Source organism: Acomys russatus, chromosome 4 (assembly GCF_903995435.1).
Source record: "Acomys russatus chromosome 4, mAcoRus1.1, whole genome shotgun sequence".
Classification (NCBI taxonomy): Eukaryota; Metazoa; Chordata; class Mammalia; order Rodentia; family Muridae; genus Acomys; species Acomys russatus.
The window spans coordinates 10,688,894-10,709,191 of NC_067140.1; positions in this window are offsets into that span (position 1 = coordinate 10,688,894).

Genomic DNA, 20,298 nt, shown 5'->3' on the forward strand with positions numbered 1-20,298 from the left:
CGTGAGCACAGCCAGATGCCGATGACACATTAAACAAAAACAACAACAAAACCCACATAGAACGAATTGGAAAGAGGAATTCAGAGCTGCAGAATCCGAGGCGGAGTATGTCATGGAGGGGCTGATTGGAATGGGTGTGTGTGGGGGGCAGGGCTCTGTGGCCTTCTCAGCTCCCTAAGACCTACTAGATGTGACTCTGGTGGCAGGAGGGAGGCACTGAGGGATTTAATGACTCCATCAGTTTGCGTTTTAGAAGACCTGCCCCTCATCCCCCAGCTGCTTTGTGGATGTAATGCTGGTCACACGCTAGCTCCTTAAAATATGCCCCTTTTTGATGTAGTGCGGTTGGTAGAATGCTTACTAGCATGCACAAAGCCCCGAGTTCCATTCCAGTGCTACAGGGTGTGGTGGCACATGCCTACAGTCTCAGCACAGCAGGAGGGGTGAGGCGGAGCGCATGGGCTCAAGACACATTGTATACCTGTATGGAGTTGTCACATAATAAATAAAAATATTATTAAAGCAGATTCTCTCTCTTTGCATTTTCACTTACCAGCCTCTACAATTTCTTCACCTCCCTTTTCAACAAGCCTTTATTATCATTTAAGTCAGGGTTTTCAGGGTCTGCATCTCCAATCCTGAGCCAGTCAGTAAAATCCTGGCTGGGCTACGGTATCCTGGGTCTCAGGCTGCTAGCCACCTAGACCAATGACAGAGCCTGGAGAAGCTGAGTGACCTGGCCCCAGGACCAGCCTCCTGGACTCCCCGAGCTGCTTTTTGTCTATGTGAGGTGAACTCTGGGCATCTTTCTCTATATTTTCATGTCCTGGATATCAGGTGCGTTCTGGCATTGGGAACCACAGATTTCGACTTCTTTTATTTCCATCTTATGTAGGACTTGCAACCCACGTTCTGTCCTTGCAAATCCCGTTCCTCTCTTTGCTTAGGGTTGTAAGTCTCTTGAGAACAGTGTGTATGCATGCTTTTGGTTGGGAGAAAGATTGGGGGCAGGGATGGAGGAAGGTACTACTGAACTTGGTAGAGAAAAAAAAAAGACCCCCATTAGAAGGGGTCTTAGTATAGTCATGCTCTATTAAGTCCAACCTCTGAGAGTCTACTTACCAGATGTGTGTCATGGGAGTCCTACCTGGACTTCCCTACAGGACCACTTCTGGACTTCCTGTAAGTCCCATGTTTGGGGTTGAGGCATATTCTGGCAGGCTGTCAAAAGTGCCATGACTAGGTGACTAGTTCAGGAGACAGTGAGGAATTTTGTGTATCATTTTATTGGTTTCCAGCAGCTTTCTCTTGTCGCTGGAGCAATAACAGACGGAGCCAAAGTTCTTCTGCCTAACTCACCTGCAAGGAACCTCAGATTCCATACCTTTGGGTTTTGAGCCTACAGGAAGGGTTGCAGGCTCATCAGAGAGGGCCTGTACTATAACTGTGACACTGCAGGGTGAGATGGCAGCCAAGTGTGGCCCCTGGGAGGGATAGCAGGGAATTAGTGCCACTTTGAGATCAGGGATGCACTCCAAAGGGATCTAGGGTCTTCCCAGGAGAAGGAAGGGGTATGGGGTTGCCTGTACCAAAGGAAAGAGAATGGGCCACACAGTGAATACAGGCTTGTTCTTGCCACAGAGTTGCCACCAGCTGTCTGTATCCACTCCCATCAGACAGCCTTTGGTCCCTGTGTGGGCTGCACCCACATGCAGGGCTGCTGGGTATATATCTCTTAGTCCATAGCTTTGCCCTTTGGCACACCTGAGGTTACACATCACTGGGGAAGCAGAAGTCATGATGAGGAAAGTTAATCTCTGAAAGATTCCATTTTTTTTTTGTCGATAAAGTCCTTAAATTAAAACAAACAAACAAACAAACAAACAAACAATATTCCTGCGTGTCTGCTCCAAGGATTAAACTAGACAAATATCACAAATGTGTCTGGCTTATAGTGAGTCCTCATATTCTAGACCCTCTAAACTCACAACTCCCAGGTTGGCCTCAGGGTCACACTCGGAATTACTTCCCCCACAGAGCCCCTATTTGTCCCTCTGTGCTGCCCTGAACAGCACTGCGAGCTTACTGTCTCCAAACTCAAAGGCGTTGGTAAACATGGCAGTGCTCGGAATAAACGGGACTAGCCCTCATCTGTGGGAGAGTCATGGAGGAAATTGAAACCAATGCCGCGGAGTCAAGTTGAAGATGTTTGGGTCCTTGTGTTCCATCTGTATGCGTGGACTAATGATGCTCCCAGACGATCTTGTGGGAGTAGGTTGCTTTACTTCTCTTTTGCCGTACAAGGGAGAATTGTCCTTTCTGTCATGTGGGATGCAGAAAGGAGGTCCTCACCGAACCACAGGTCCAGGTGGTACTTTGATCTTGGACCCAATTTTCAATACTATGAGAAATCTTTCTCCTTTTTACAAATTGCCTCGTCTTATGAATTCTGATATAATATTAATAGCACAAAACAGACTAAGGCAGCATCTATTACTCTGAGTCTAATGAGCTTGTAGTCGCTTCTTGTGGCAGCAAAGACTCAGTGTAGGTTAAATTAGAGAGCACGTCCCACTCTCCTCTTTAAAAGGCATAACTCAGGTTCCCAGACAGCAGTAGTGTGTAGTGTGACAGCTGTAATATGTAGTATGTAAATAGAAATTGTGGTATGACACCCATGTTCTGGCCACTGTCTGCTCTCTCCCCATCACTCTCCCTCAGCACACTTTCCCTTGCACCCCACAACCATTTTGGGGTAGACTGTGCACAGCCTGACTTTTTTTTTTATCTATTTCTTTCTTTTCTCTTTTTTTCATTTTGAGACAGAGTTTCTCTATATAGCTTTGGCTGTCCTAGACTCACTTTGTAGACCAGGCTAGCCTTAAACTCACAGCGATCTGCCTGTCTCTGCCTCCCCAAGTGCTGGGATTACTAGCATGCACCACCACGACCAGCTGATCTATTTTAGTTTTAATAGTTGTTTTCAAATGTGAACTCTCAGAGCTTTTGAAAAATAACTAGTTCGGTTCTCTGCTCAAATTAAGTAACTTGTGCCATCCTTAGTCAGAATTGCCGCCTTATGCCAACTGTCCCTTATGTCCCCCAATTCAGGCTCAACCCTGCTGGCACTGTGTGTGGATACCTGAGCTCTCTCCTTGCTTGCTTTGATGCTAAGGCCTCTCTTCCTGGTGCTGGTTGCTTCTTTCAGCTATGCTGACTAGCAGCACAGTTGAAGTGACGTGTATATGTATTTTTGCCTGCACCAATGGATGAGACTGTAGAAGTCAGTCTTTAGTGCCCCCAAGTTTTGAAAACTACAGATTGACACATTTATAAAACCTGAAAGGCTTCTTACTTTCATATTAGAAACATCTTATTCACATGCCAGCCTGCCACGCACCCTGAAACCATATTAAATAGGTGTGTGTGTGTGTGTCTATGCGTCTGTGAGAGAGGGGGGGGGGAGGGAGGGAGAGAGGGAGGGAGACAGGGAGAAGGGGAGAGAAGAGAGAGTTGTTTATGCTAGGGTGTGTGGCGTGGAGGTCACAGACAACCTTAGGTATCTGTTTTTGTCTTCCACTTGCTTTGTTTGAGAAAGAGTCTATTTTATTGTTTGCTGGTGTAAGTGCCACACTAGCTGGCCCACGAGCTTCTAAGGAGTCTCTTGTCTTGGCTCCCATCTCTCTGCAGGACCCCAAGGATTACAGATGTGTGCTACTGTGCCCAGCTTTATACAGGTTTTAAGCATCCAAACTTGGGTGTAAGCTAGCCTCCCTGAGCTGAAAACCCAGCCCATAGTTGGTGTCTATATATATCCATATCAATCACTCGCATGCTATTTTAAGTGGCCTTGGAGTTCCTGGACACATTTTCTCTGTTTTCTGGGCAACCTTGGTGATGAAACCCACAAGTCTCACAGCGATGCTTGCCTGTGAGCAGGAGTGTTTGCTGCAGCGGTGTGTGCAGTACTCAGAAACAACAGAAAAGCCAGTCAACGCGAGGTGTGTTGAGTACATAAAATTGTGCCCAGTTAACCGAACCCTACCGAGAAGTCTGTATTGTGATATGGCAAATTAGCGTGTATATGGTTACATGGAAAGAACTCACTCTTCGTGAAATATGAATGCATACTTCTATTTCTGTGAAAGAGGTCATTGATAGGCACTTGTAGGAGCCTAGGAAAACAGCCATAGATATCCACTAGCTCATAAAATGAATCAAGGGTTTGGAGGACACAATGGAGACTGGAGTTTAAGAAAATAGAGAACTTTCTCATTTAAGTCATACTTTAGGCAGTGCTTTATAATAGGCTGTGGTAGCTCATGCCTTTAATCTCAGGACTCAGAATGCAGAGGAGGTCTACACAGCTAGCTCCCAGACAGCCAAGGATTCAAAGAGAAACCCTGTCTCCCAAAAAAGTTTTTGTTTTACTTTGTTTTTTTAAATCAGAGGAAGGGTTTTAAATGTTTGATTTGGGATGCAGCAAAGTCTATTAAGAGAGGAAAAACTCATTTCTTTTAATGTTAGAATTTTAAATGGGAAGTGTGGAAATAACCTTTAGATAAATACATAAAACATAAGAGTGGGTATCTCACGGAGGCTGAAACTGAATGCGTACGAACAAGTTGATTGTTCCTGCGGCAGGAGCCAACAGTGTGCAATAGGAGGTCTAGCATGTGTCTGTTTAGCCTCTGTGGGAAAATTTGGATTGCATAATGCGTGAAAAGACCAACCAGGTCTTTGAATTTTGGGACTACATAGTTTGGTGTCAGTTTTGTTTTGATTTGTTGTGCAAGAGATTAGGGGTTTTCTTTCTTCTTCTTCTTCTTTTTTTTTTTTTGGTGTGTGTGTGAGTTTTGTCAGATTTTTACCAAATTGTGTTTGGGAAATGTGTTGTGTGTTGTCTTTATTTCTTAAAGAGTTCTGGGCACATGCATATCACACACGGGTGTGGAGCTCAGCGTGCAACTTGCACGAGTGGGTCCCAGGAATTGAACTCGGATCACCAGACTTGGTAACAATCACCTTTGTTCACTGAGCCATCTCGTGAGTCCGGTTTTTAATTTTGAAATTTTGGTTTTAGAGTTAATGCTTGCAGATAATTCATGGGTACATTAAAAGAAATACACCTTTAAAAAGGTGGGCTGACCTTGTACAGTTTATCTCTCAGCTCTTAGGGATTCTTGCTTGTCAGCTCCAATATTCTTGCCTGGGATAAGAGCTATGTGTAATTTTGAAAAAAGCTTCTTGTATGCACAAGAGTTTTTATACTACATAGTTTGATGTCACTACATAATGCTCAAAGATTTAATGCCTTTGCATTATAAATGTTCAGTATACTTGGCCTACTTTCCCAGTAGAGTGCTTTCTTACTTTAATTAAAGCTTGGCATTATTATAGCAACCATCAACTTCTTTAAAAAATTTAAAAAACCATTTATTTATTTGTTGTGTTGTGTGTGGGGTATGTATGTGTCATGGTGTACATGTGGAGGACAGCTTGCAGGACACCTTCCGCTAGGTGGGTCCCTGGGGTTGAACTCAGGTCACCAGGTTTGTTGGCAAGTGCCCTTACCCCTGGCCCATCTCAAAGGCCCCATCAGTTTCATTTTACACTGAAATGTAAACTCACAAGAGTGGGGTTCAGAATTGTGAAAGCAGCACCCCACTTTAGAACATTTACAGTATGCCTCAAAGAAGCCCCACCCCCACTTACCCCAGAGCCCAAAGCCCTATGATCATTATTCAAAATCTTGTCCTCACGAACTTGCCTCTTCTGGACACTGGATATAAATGGAACCATTCATTGTGTAACCTGCTATGATCGGCTTTTTCTACTTATTTTCGGTTACTTGCCAGACATTCGAGTGGTTTCTACTTTTTGCCTATCATAAATAACTGCTAGGGGCATTATTATGTACAAGTTTTTGTGTGGGTGTGCTTTTATTTCTTTTGCATGTGTAGAATTACTAGGTTTTATGATGACACTAAGCTTAAGCTTTTGAGTAACTTCTAGAACCATATGGGGATTCCAATTTTTATACACCCTCATTGTCACCTGCCTTTGGTTCTGGACCTCAGGTGACATGAAGTGGTGTCTCATCGTGATCTTGATTTGCTTTTCCTTGATGGCTACTGATGTTACAGTTTATAGCATTTTGCACTGTTATTTTCTTCCAACTATTTTATTCTTATAGCCAGGTATGGCCGTGCACACCGCTAATCCTAGTACCCAGAAGGCAGAGGCAGGTGGATCTCTATGAGTTCCATGGCTGCCAGGGATGCCCTGTGAGAACCTGTCTCAGAACAGTTCTTTCTGTTGCTGTATAATTACAGGATGGATGTTGTGGGGGTACAAACCTTTAATCCCAGCATTTTGGGGGCAGTAGATCTCTGTGAATGTGAGGCCAGCCTGGTCTACATTCTGAGTTCCAGGCCAAGCAAGGCTACATAGCAAGACTGTCTCAACAAACAAACAAACAAACAAACAACAGACAAATAAGCAAACACACAGTGCAATTGTTTATTGCAGTCTTCTTTGCGCCTCTTGCTAGTATACAAGAATACAATATAATTAAATTTTGCATATTGATTTTGCATACTCAAATCTTGTTAAATGTACTTGTTTTTTGTTTTTTTGTTTTTTTGTTTTTGTTTTTTTCGAGACAGGGTTTCTCTGTGTATCCTTAACTGTCCTGGACTCACTTTGTAGACCAAGGTGGCCTGAACTCACTGCAATCCACCTGCCTCTGCTCCCAAGTGGTGGGATTAAAGGCGTGCGCCACCACCGCCTGGCAACGTACTTGTTTTAAAAGTGTCTTGCTTAGGATTTACTAAGGATACAAATATAGTATAAATATACAAATAGTATATTATCTGAAAATTGAGATTTTTAAAAAAAATTTGATGTATTTCCTGCTACCTTTAACCCACAACTAACTGTGTTAGAACCTTCAGTATGATGGTGAATAGAGATGCTGGGCAGTCCTGTCTAATTCTTGATGTTAGGAGAACTTTTCTGTCCTTAGGTATGACACTCGCTGTGGGTTTTGTAGATGCCCTCTTTTGGATCGCATTATTTTCTGACCCTTGTTTGTGGAGTATCTTCATCAAAGAAATATCTGCTGAGATAATCATTTCACTTTGTCTCTTGTTGAAATGGTTTATTATACCAGTTGGTTTTAGATGCCAGGCCAGCTTTGAACTTCTTGATTTAATCACAGGGAATGATATTTTAAAAATGTGTGTGTGTGTGTATGTGCGTGCGCATGCGCGCACACACGCAAACTCATGCATGAGTGATCTTGCACATGTGTGTATGTGTGTTTGGATACCAGCGGTCAACCTTGGATGCTGTTCATCAGGACTGTCCTCCTTGCTTTTGAAGAAAGGGTCTGCCACTGGCACTCTGGGCTTGTGGATCAGGCTGTTCTGGCTGTCCCGGGAGCACGAGGGATTAGCCTGTCTCCAGTTCTCTAGTGTTGAGAGTGGAAGCGTATGCCTGAATCACACCGGGCTTTTAAAATCTGTTTTTAGCTAACGACCTATCAACTTTGTTGATTTTTAAGAAGAAACACCACTTTTACTCTGCTTGACTTTGTTTTTTTTTCTAGCCTCAGTTTCATTAACCTATGCTTTAACATTGTCACTCCTGGCACAACTCAGGTTTTCCTATTCTTGCTTGTTTAACTTGTACTGAACATTTTCCCTCAGTGAGAAATCTCTGACATCCCTAAGGTTCTATTTGACTGGGAATTTTATCTTCTCTAGCATGGATGACACTCTCCTCCATATCTGGCCTCATCTTTCTCTCTTTACTTTCTCAAATGGGGTTCAGTGGGATAGAATTAGGCCTAGACGTTAGGACAGAAAGATTCTGTTTGCCTTTCCTTGTCCTAAGAAAGCCAGGCTTTCTCTAAATAGCAAAACCCAACAATGCAGTTGATTTCTTTATACTGTTCCACTAAGTACCTAGTTAACTTTCGTCATTATGTTAAGGGGATCAGCTGTTAGCCATTTTTGCATCTTTTCTGAGCTATAATGTTCTGCTATTTATAATTTTTTTCATTTTGGTGGTTTTAATAACTTTTTGGTGAGTTTTCTGTCTCTATGTAGAATGGTAACCTCTTGTCTGTAGCATATCTTAAAAAATTTTTTCCCAAGCTTATTTATTTATTGGTCATATAGAAGATTTACATTTTTATGTAGTATTATCTATTGGAGCCTCCTGTTTGGTTTCTGGTTTTGACATGCTATTTTTTTTTTTAAATGCCCTTATTATCCTACAATTATAAAATGACTTATTTAAACTTTCTTATGGACTTCTTCTGGCTACCTTATTTATGCTTATATCTTTGGGTTATCTAGGTTTTTTTGTTTTGTTTGTTTGGTTTGAGACAGGATCTTTTTACATAGCTCTGGCTGTCCTGGAACTTGCTACATAGACCAGGCTGACCTCATATTCACAGAGATCCTCTTGCCTGTGCCTCCTGAGTGCTGGACCTAAGGGTGTGTGCTACCATGCCTGGCTACTAGATATTTTAAAAAAAACATGTTTATGCATTTTCATGCGTATGGATTTTTCCCCCTGCCTGTATAACTATGCACCATGTGCACGCAGCGCACACAGAGGAGGATCCTTCAGAACCGGAGTAACAAATGGTTGTGAGGCGCCATGTGGAGGCTGGGAATTTGAACCCAGGTCTTAACCAGTGAGCCATCTTCACAGCCTGTCATCTGGATTTTATTTTGGCAAGGAGCGATAGGTATCCAGGTTCATGTTTTCTTTGAAGGCCCAGGAAGTTATGCTAAGTTTAGTAGAACATTTTCCTGCATCCTGATTGAATGATGGCAGCCATGGCAACTTTAGTAAGTCATTTCTTTTTCCCCCGAACCCCATATTCTCATGTATGAGATGATAACACAATAGCAGTCATCCCACAGTGCGATTGCATCATTTTAGGACCTTACACTATGGCCTGAACCCTATGTAAATGTTAGCCATTCTTATTATATCTTTAGATTTATTGCACACAACAATGTGCAATGTCTCATTCATTCCCCTTCAAATTTCTGTGAGTTTTGAAGAGACCCTAGAGATATTTGCTACCTAATTCAAGCTAGACAGTTATGTATACAACCACAAATGCCTTTCATAGCCAGTGAGAAGATCAAGAAGAACAGTGTGGGATGGAAGAGATGACCCAGTGGTTAAGAACACTTGCTGCTCTTGCATAGGACTTGGGTTTGATCTTAGGGCCCACATGATGGTTTAAAAAGAATCTCTTCTCTCAGGGGCTCTGACACCCTTCTCTGGCCTTCATGGTCACCCGGACACAAGTGGTGCACATATATATAAGCTGGCAAAGCACCAAAACATATAAAGAACTAAAATTAAGAGTATATGTAAACTTAAAAAAAAAGTTACACTAATAGTAGCAGACAGTGGTTCCTATCTATGATCATCTAGACCCACTTGGAGGGTATGTGCTCTTTCCTTGAGCACAAGTTTCGAAAGCCAGGAGAGCTCACACGAGGATCTGATCGGCTGCTTTCCTTCTTCAGTTCCAAATGGAAATTGTAAGAGGAACTGGGTTGGAAAATGTCCAAGCATATGCTTAGATGACTGCCAGAGTTTGTCCTGAGTTTCCATATCAGCAAAAGAGCTGATGTACCCTGCTGCTTCTCTGTGTCTTCGGGGGCTGAGGATGTCTTTATTTCCTGTTTGTAAACAGTCACCTTTACTGCTTAGCTAATAGCCAGCTCTCTAGCACACTTCTCACTGGCCTTTTTGGGAAGTTGATACACAGATGTAATTCCTTCCTTCCTTCCTTCCCTTTCTTTCTTTCTTTCTTTCTTTCTTTCTTTCTTTCTTTCTTTCTTTTTTCTTTTGTTTTTTTGAGACAGGGTTTCTCCGTGTGGTCTTGGCTGTCCTGGACTCCTCGAGTGCCCTGCTTCATAGACACAATTTCTAACAAGGACTCACCTCTGTCATTATGTTACACTGTCGTCACACTGATGCTAAGTCAGGGCATGCTTCTTATAATGATGATGTAGGTCAACTCACCCAAGGCAATAACTGGTGTTCTCTCGATGGAGCAGGGATGTATAGTGTGGACCAGAGGCTGCCTATCTTTGAACTGAAGGTATCTACTATAGATGAGTCAGGATTGATGCTCTCCTGCCAATACACACTGAGCTCGTGTACAGTGTAATCTGTGCTATGATTCTCCAAGTGAAGATGCTGTAAAGAGGAATGATGCAATCTGGAGTCTGGAAAGAAATGGGAGACACGGTTTGTATACACCCAAAGGAGAAAGGTGGGAAGAAAAGGAGATGATCCAAGAATGAGTAGAACAAATGTCAGATAAGAAGTCATGGCTTTTGGAACCCACCAGAACCCACATGGTAAAAAGAGAAAAGTGACACCCACAAGTTGTCCTCTGACATCCACATAGTCAGCACAACACAAGCCACTCTCCCATTAAAAAAGTGTAAAAAAATTAAAATACTCTATATTTTCTGTTCCTTCATTAATTGTTTGTATATACAAATATATACATTATATAATATATAAATATGTTATGTATACATATATTATGTTATATATATACATACATGTGTATGGGTACACACACGTGCACGCACACACACACACACACACACACACACACACACACGTTTATTAGGACAATTTCACCATGTAGCCTTGGTTGGCCTGGAACTCACTATGTTAAACCAGGCTGACCTCAAACTCATAGAGATCTACCTGCACATGTCTTCTAAGTGCTTGAATGATGGTGTGTGCGGCCATTTCTGGCTTATTCTCCTTAGTCTTTTAAGAGAATATATTTGAGTATTCCTGAAAAAAAAATCCAGCTTGGAGTGCATAGCTTTTCTATGATGACTCTCCGTAACCTTGACAATACAGTGTCAAGTGTAGGGACTTTTCCAGGCATTTCTACTAGGCGAGACCAATCCGCTGGATTCTATTAGAGCTGTCAGCCTGTCTAACAGGATGTACGCAATTATTTATGCACTGAAGTACTCTGATAATTAAACTCATTCAAAGTCACAATGATTGGTTACTTAAGAGACCTGAATTGACATAAGTGGGGACCGTAATTCAAAAGCATGTCACACGGTTTGGTTTGGAAGTACAGCAGTTTGCTGCAACTGGGCAAACCAAAAAGTGCTCAAGCAGGGATTCAAACGAAGAATAATATCAAGGCCACTCGGACAAACCCTTCTGTGATCCTTAATGAACCTCAAAGCTTAAAGTTATTCCATGTTCTCAACAGGACCCAAGAGGCACACTGACTTCTAAGCATGGACGTCACCCTCCATTCTCATGTGTAGGCTGCCTGGAAAGGACAATTTTGCTCTCCATATCTTGTGATATTTGCCATGCAGCCTTGCCTGACTGCCCTCCTCACGAGGTTTTGACATCCAGACCTCTGAGTAGCTCCCAATTGTGCAGTACCACGCATAAAGGATCCTTTCCGGGAGAGCCGAAGGTGGCGCCGAGAAATTCAGGCTCTTAACTCTTTTACCTTCTACCTGTCTCTCTGGCTGTTGGTGCACTTTGGGAAATTTCTTTTAGCATCTCCGAGCTTCCATTTTTTAACATTTTAATCTGCAAAAATGGGTCATCAGGGGGTCATGGAGATGGCTTTGTCAATCAAGTGCTCTCGGCGCAAGTATGAGGACCCGAGTTTAATTTCTAGGGCCCATGTAAAATAAGCCTATACTTGTAATTTCCATGCAGAGGTAGGCAGAGCCCCAGGACTGGCTCACTGACAGGGCTAGACTGCTTATTGAGTTCTAAGCAGTGACAGACTCTGTCTTTAAAAAATAAGGTGGATAGCTCTGGAGAAATAACAGCTGAGGTTGCCCTTAAGTCATCACATGCTTACGCGCACATGCTTACGTGCACATGCGAACGCGCATGCGCACATGCACACACAGTCACAGCCGGTAGTCTGGTACTTTCTGAAGACTGGATGAGAGAATGATTTTAAAGTAATTTGGCTCAGTGTCTAGGCCCCAGTAGGTGCTAAACCACTGCTATCTGTTGCTGCTGTCATTATTGCAAGGATGCTGTGCTTGGAAGCAAACCTGTTAGATTCCTTTAGCATGCTGCTCCCCACTTCTCTTCTGGTATCCTGTTTTCTGTTCCCAGCTGGCTCCTTATCTCTATTCCTGGGAACATTCTGGCACATTTTCTCTGGGTTCCCCTAGGAACAGAATAAACGAGCCCTTGGCTTGTAGGGCTACAGGATTCTGGCAGGAAAGGTCATCATCATCTTGGACCAGTAAATGTCACCTGCTAACCTCAGTGTTTGAAGTGAAGGAAAAGGAGAGGAAGGACTTGGCCTTGTTTACACACAAGGGACACTCACACATTTGATGAGTGGCATGTTCTTGGGAGAGCCTTTCTGAGCTCAGGGCTATGTGGCAGGGACGCCGATTCATCCTTTGCAAACTCAACTCTTCCAACAGTGTGACGTCATCACATCTCAGCTGTGCTTATATTCCGATTGGAATAAGGAAACTAGCTCTTCTTAGTGGGCAAGCTAGTGGCAAGGTCGGCCCACTTCTCAGCTTCCTCTGTTTCTAGCCTTGGAGGACCAGAAACAAAGAACCCCAAGGATCCTGGGCAATGGCAGAGCCAACAGACAGAAGGATTATAGACTCTTATTCCATCAGCATGCAGTGGAAAGGCAGCCAAGAGTATTTACACTGGACTTTTAAGTGTGTGAGGAATACGTTTCTGTTGTATTCAGGATACCGAAATGTTGAGTTTCTTTGTTGTAGCAGCCAGCGTTATTTTGATAAAGCTAGTGTGTAAAATGAATGTATTGGCTTCAAGTGCTCTACCAACCCAAGTTACAAATCCTCCATTTCACCTGTTTTTATTTATTTTAAATAATATTTTGTATTTGTTTTTTAAAATTTTTATACATTTACATAATGAAATTTAATCATATTCACCAATCATTACCTCCCTCCAACTCTCCCTGGTACCCCACCCTATCTTCCTCCCAAATTCATGTCCTTCTATTTTTAAAAAATCAGTAATTTTTTGGTCCTCTCATCCAGATAATAATTAAAGAAGAAGCAGTCATGAATTTGAGTGAAAGTGGTGGTAGGGGGAGTTGGGTAGGAGGGGGAGAGTGGAAATGATATAAATATAGTATTCACATATGGGATTCTCAAAAAAGTTTCAGTGAAAAAATAACCTCTTGAGTTAAGTTAGTGTACTGTGTGGCCATTCCCTGGGATGTGGGCAACCAATATATTTAATGGGAAGTTTTCTAGGGGCCTTACTTGAAGCCCTGAAAAGTGAGGAACAAAAACAGATGGGGCCCCTGCTACAGTGAAGAATTTCTGTCTTCTTGTGGAAGAATAACAACAAATATAACAACAACAAGCTGAGCGTTAAAACTTACCAGGCGGTGGTGGCGCACACCTTTAATCCCAGCACTTGGGAGGCAGAGGCAGGTGGATCTTTGTGAGTTCGAGGCCAGCCTGGTCTACAAAGGGAGTCCAGGACAGCCAGGGCTGTTACACAGAGAAACTCTGTCTTGAAAAAAAAAAAAAAAAAAAAAAAAAAAAAAGAGAGAAAACTAGGGGGTGTAATATGGAATGATGTCATTTTGTAGGATTCTCAGTCACTGTTTTTTTTTCCTTCACACAAACACATATATAGAATAGCAAATGATAATTTTTTACAAGTTGTTTATATTTATTTATTATAATTTATTCACATTACATCCTGATTGTTATCCCCTCACTCTTATCTTCCCATTCCCACTATCCTCCCTCTTGTGCCTCAGGCCCCTCCCCTAGACCTCTGATGTTGGGGGCGGGGCTCTGGCCACAGCCTATCAGGTCTCATTAGATAGCCTGCATCCCCCTTCCTCTGTGTGCCCACAAAGCCAACCTGCCAAGGAGCAGTGATCCAATCCTGGGCACCAGAGTGCATGTCAGAAGTTTAGCCACAGAGCCCCCTAGCCCCACGTGGAGAATGAGCTGTTCATTGGCTACATCTGAACAGGGGGTCTAGGTTGTCTGCATACATTGTCCTTGGTTGGTGCAGCAGTTTGAGCAGGCCCCACTGTGTCCAGCTCCACTGGCCTTGATGGTCTCCCTGTGGAACTCCTGACCCCTCTTGGGCCTTGCCCCCTCTTTCCCCCTGCCTCCTGCCCCCTGACTCCTCCTTATAACTCACAGCAATCTGCCCAGAGTCTGGCTTCAAGTCCCAGTATCTGTCATGATCCCCATCCCCCTGGGTGGAGTCTATCAGAGGACATATATCTTGGGCTAATATCTACTTATAAGTGAGTATATACCATGCACATCTTTCTGGGTCTGGGTTATCTCACTCAGGATGATCTTTTCTAGTTCTGTTCATTTGCCTGCAAATTTCAAGTTTTCCTTGTTTTTAATAGCTGAGTATTATTCCACTGTATACATGTACCACAGTTTTTAAATTCATTCTTCAGTTGAAGGACATCTAGGTTGTTTCCAGATTTTAGCTATTACAAATAATGCTGCTATAAACATATTTGAGCAAATGTTCTTGTATGGTAGAGTATCTTTCGGGTATATGCCCAGGAATGGTATATAGCTGGTAGCATTATTCCCAATTTTCTGAAAAAAAAAAAAAAGCCATATTGATTTTCAAAGTGATTGTAAAAGTTTTCACGCTCACCATCAATAGAGGAGTGTTCTCCTTTCTCCATATCCTCCCCAGCTTGTGCTGTCACTTGAGTTTTTTTAACAGCCATTCTGATAGATGTAAGATGGAATCTCAGAGTCATTTTGATTTGCATTTCCCTGATGACTAAGGAAGTTGAGCATTTCTTTAAGTGCTTCTTAGCCATTCGATATTCCTCTGTTGAATGAATTCTTTGTTTAGCTCTGTATCCCATTTTTAAATTGGATTATTTGGTTTGGTGGTATTTAATTTCTTGAGTTCTTTATATATTTTGGATATTAGCCTTTTGTCAGATGCAGCATTGCTGAAGATCTTTTCCCAGTCTGTAGGCTGTCATTTTGTTCTGTTGACAGTGTCCTTTGTCTAACAGAAACTTTTCAGTTTCATTAGGTATCATTTGTTAATTATTGACCTTCTGTTCAGGAAGTTGTCTCCTGTGCCAGTGAGTTCAATGGTCTTCCCCACTTTTTCTTCTAACAGATTTAGTGTGTCTGGTTGGACTTTAGTTGTGTGCAGGGTGATAACTATGGATATATTTTCATTTTTCTACATGTAGCCATCCAGTTAGACCAACACCATTTGTTGAAGATGCTGTCTTTTTCCCATTGTGTGATTTTGGCTTCTTTGTCAAAAATCAAGTGTTCATAGGTGTAGGGGTTTCTTTCTGGGTCTTTGATTAAATTCCATTGGTCAACCAGCCTATTTCTATGCCAGTACCATGCCACTTTTATTACTCTATAGTACACCTTGAAACCAGGGATGGAGATTCCTCCAGAAGATCTTTTATTGAAGAGGATTAAAAAAAAAAAAAAAGCTATTCTGGGTTTTTTTTTCCATATGAAGTTGAGAATTGATCTTTCAAGGTCTTTAAAAATTGTATTGGTATTTTGATAGCGATTGCATTGAATCTGTAGATTGCTTTTGGTAAGATGGCCATTTTCACTATGTTGATTATCCTGATCTCTGAGCATGGGAGATCTTTCCATCTTCTGATGATATCTTCTTCAGAGACTTGAAGTTTTTTTTTTTTTTTTTTTTTTTTTTTTTTTAATATAAGCCTTTCACATGCTTGGTTAGGGCTACAGCAAGCTACTTTATATTATTTGTGGCTATTGTGAAGGGTGTAGTTGCCCTAGTTCTTTCTCAGCCCATTTGTCATTAGGTCTTACTTCAAAAGCCTACATGCCACAAAATTTGAAAATCTAAGTGAAACGGACAACTTTCTTGACAGATTCCACTTACTAAAGTTGAATCAAGATCAGGAAACCAAATTAAATAGTCCTACTAAGGAAGTAGAAGAAGTCATCAAAATCTCCCAACCATAAAAAGCCCAGGGCCAGATGGATTCATCGCAGAATTCTAGCAGACCTTCAAAGAAAAACTAATACCATAAAAAAAAAAACTATTCCACAAAATAAAAACAGAAGGAACACTACCAAACTCATTTTATGAAGCCACAGTCACCTTAATACCTAAGCTACACAAAGACCCAACATCAAAAAAAGAGAATTTCAAACCAATTTCCCTTATGAACATTGATGCAAAAAATGCTCAATAAAATTCTTGCAAACTGAATCCAAGAATGCATCAAAATCTCATCCACCAAAATCTCATCCACCATGACCAAGCAGGCTTCATTCCAGGCAGGCAAGAATGGTTCAATATACAGTGACTGTTTCTTTAAAGAGGTGCTGGCACTGGAATTGGGACTTGATGACAAAAGTCACATCACTGGCTCTTCCTGCATTGTCAGTGATCCCACAACATCAAATGCTTCCAGACAACACACATTCTGGATTCCTGGCTACTGGAGACAGTGTCTCCTTCTGAGACCTCCTCTCTGAAGACCCAGTTCTGCCATCTGCAGGGAGAAACCTCATGCAGAAACAACTCCTTTCTATCTGTGTTCCCGTGTCGTATTCTATTTGTTTGTTATCCAATGACTTCCCTTGCCGTCTGCAACCTCTTGCTCATTCCTCTCGGTAGTGTGGATTATTGCACAGTGCTGGGCACACAGCAGGTGCTAGATAACTATTTGTGTAGCTGATTTGAATACACAATTCACAGTGGAAATGATTACTTGGTTTTTGTCAGAAGCTTGCATAATGCATTGTGTTTATGCAGCAGCTATTGGGTAACGTCACTGCCTAGACCGCCAGCCCCCTTAACTATATGCATATGGTGATGGAACCAATTTTAATTACTATGTGCACAAGCACTCATATTTCTTAGACACAAGGCAGGCTCCTTTTGTTTTCTTGTTTCTGCTTTTTTATTTCCTCCTGCTTGCAAAACTTCTTCTCTAGCTCCTGGTGAGCCTGACAATGCTTCTTTAGCTGATGAAACAATGTCTCCTAGACCTTCCATCAGTGTGACCTGGAGGCTTGGAGCAAGGGAAGACTTCGTTCTTCTGTCTTCACATTCCTGTCAGATTGGCAACCAGTGATGTAAAGGACACATTCATAAGACCATGGTTGGGAAAGCTCTTCTGCTTGTGACAAGGATCACCGTGTCATCCATTTCCTGGGGACTCTTGTTGCAAGAAGGTAGGGTGGGAGAGAGAGATGAGCTTACATTACAATGAGGCGTGTTCTTCAAATCCAAAGCTCTTGGTAAGTTCTTACTGTGCAGCCCATGTAAGCCGTTCGCAGATTCTTAGCTTTGATTTGCCTGTCTACAGAGTAGAGACAGGAACAGCCAGCAGTAAAGTTATGTTTTGAGGATAAAATAAAAATAGCAATGATGGCTATTTTGTTAGAGGTCACTGAGTGCTTCTTAAATGTCATGTCCTCTACAACAGCATATCTTTTAATGTTTACAAATGTCAAACACAGGAGTCACATTGTTTAGGGATGGAGATGTAGCTAAGTGGGCAAAGTGCTTGGTTAGTAAGTATGGATTCCTGAGTTCAATCTGAAAATCCCTATGTTTGATCCCTAACACTGCATAAACCAGGGGCTGCAGAAAGTAGGTACATATCAGCAATCACCTGTAATCTCAGTGGTGGGAGGTAAGGGTGGGACAGTCAGAAACTCAAGAGCATCCTTGTTTACATAGCCAGTTTAAGACAAGCCCAGGATACAGGAGAACCTGTACCATCATCATCATCATCATCATCATCAACAACAACAACAATAACAGCAGCAGCAGCAGCAGCAGCAGCAGCACACTGAATGAATGAGGCTCTTTGCTGTTTCGCCACAGAAACTGAAGTTTAGAGGGTTGACATATTTTACTCAGGATTTGATTTCCCCTGGCAGTGTGGTTCAGAACAAGCAAGGAGGTAGAGTTATGATTGGCAGTGCTGGGTGGAAGAAGGGCTTTCCTTGTCTGAGAAAACTTGTGTTTAGGGGTGTGGGTCTCACTAAAAGGAGCACATTACTTCTCAGTTTCTCCTCCTTGGTGGAAGTCCCACAGCTCCACTGTGTTCTTTTCCATCTTCTTCAGTCTCCCCATCTTTATCTGGCAAGTGTGATTGTCACAAACAAAACCCATCATTTTGTTGTTGATCATGTGCATCATGATGTAAAACACAGTTTATCTGCCTCGAGAAAGTGAGCATTTGGGAGACAGGATTATGGGAATCACTGAATCGCTTGTAGTTTGGGTCCATTTGATTGAAGCTGAGCTGCACATCAGGCAGAGAGTGCGCGTAAACACCTTCCCATGTGTGACTGTTTATTTTGGTCACTGAGGAAAACATGAGACTGATGCTCTATCTGCAAAGGGCAGACAAATGGTCTCTATCATCTGCCCCCTTATCTTTGTAGATAGTTGGAGACAGAAGGAGCCAAATCCCTGAATAGAAATCTGGGAAGTTTGTAGCTGCAAAGAATTAAAAAAAAGTTACTCTGTCAGAATGACCAAGCTCAAAAACTCAAGCAACAGTACACGTTAGCAAGGATAGGGAGCAAGGGGAACATTCCTTCATGGGTGTTGAGTGCAAACTTGTACAATCATTTTGGAAATCAATATGGCGTTTTTTTCCCCCCCAGGAAATTGGAAATAGTGCTACCTCAAGATCCAGCTGTAGCACTCCTGGGCATATACTCAAAAGACCCACAGCCACACATTAGGCAGAGCTTGGGGAATTCCACGGAAGAGGTGGACAAAGGATTGAAGGATCCAGAAAGGTCAAGGAAACCATAAGAAAACATACAGAACCATCTAACCTGGGTCCATAAGGGCTAACAGAGATGGAACCATCCAACAGAGAGCATATTTATGATAGACCTAGGCCCTCTACACGTATGTAACTGTAGTGCAGCTTGGTCTTCATGTGGGACTCCTAACAGCAGAAGCCCGAGCTGTATCTGACTGCTGCTCACTTTCGGATCCTCTTTCCCTAATTGGGCTGCCTTGCCTTGCCACAATAGGAGAGGATGTGTCTAGTCCTACTACAAGTTGATATTCTAAGGCAGGTTGATATTCATAGGAGGCTTTCTTTTTCTGAGCCTTTTCTGAGACAAAAAGGGAGGATGGGAGGATGATGGGGAGGTGAGGCGAGAGGAAGGAACTGGGAGGAGAGGAGGGAAGGGAAATTGTGATCTGGATGTAAATTAAATAAGTTAGTTAATAAAAATTTTGTACTAGGAAAAAGATAAATGTTTTGAAAAAGCTAAGTGTTTTAGTTTGCGTTTCCCTGGAAGGAGATGGAGACACATCTGGGACTGGATTCCAAGAAACACTGGTAGGAACCACAGGGTCGTGAGATGGGGGCAGGGGAGTCTACCGAGGATGCCTTTTCTATCGAATTATACTTTGGGCAAAGGGAGCCAGAACAGAGCACACACTTCAGAGTTATCCTTAAGGCGTGAGGGAGCTGGGGTATCGCTATAGCCACGCTCATCCATCAATGATTGGTTTGGCTGTCTACTGTGCTGGAGGCCACACAGGTGGACGCTGCTCAGCGTGCTCTGAAATAGTGAAATTTGGAGAGATCTGGTGGAAAGAAATTTGCCACAAGATTACACCCTGCTTGATATGCTGAGGCAGGTATCAGATTCCCTACATATTTGAACCTCACACTCCTTTCTGATTTATTGTGTGATCACATCCAGGTTATTTTCTGATATATGGGATTTATTTGGTTTTATATGGCAGTGATTTTATATTATGTGTCTGCTGTATGGGGTTTACAACACTTGACCTTACTGAATGGCTGTGAAGATTAAGAAGGATAAGATACAAAACACGGGGAGGCACAAGGTAAACACTGAATGCATTATAGCTAGAGTAATAATTTGTTTTATTTAGTGTGAAGGGGGACCACTCAGACATAGATGATGCTGTTGAGGAGAGGCCAGGAAGCAATGGCCTAAGATTTTTGTCTAAGAATAATGACATGGAATGAAATAATGAGTAAGTGAAGGCTCAGAGAGCAATCCTTGCAGAAGTGGGGGACTTTGGAAATGGCGGATAAGAAGTATCTATGGAAGAAAGGGCTTACATTCATCTTCACTATGCTCCTTTCTCTACCTGTACTGTGATGCTCTAACAAAGCACTGTGTTTGACAAGGAGTGTAGTCTCACGGCAGAACTCCACCTCCAGAACCTCTCTGTTGCAGGGACCCACCA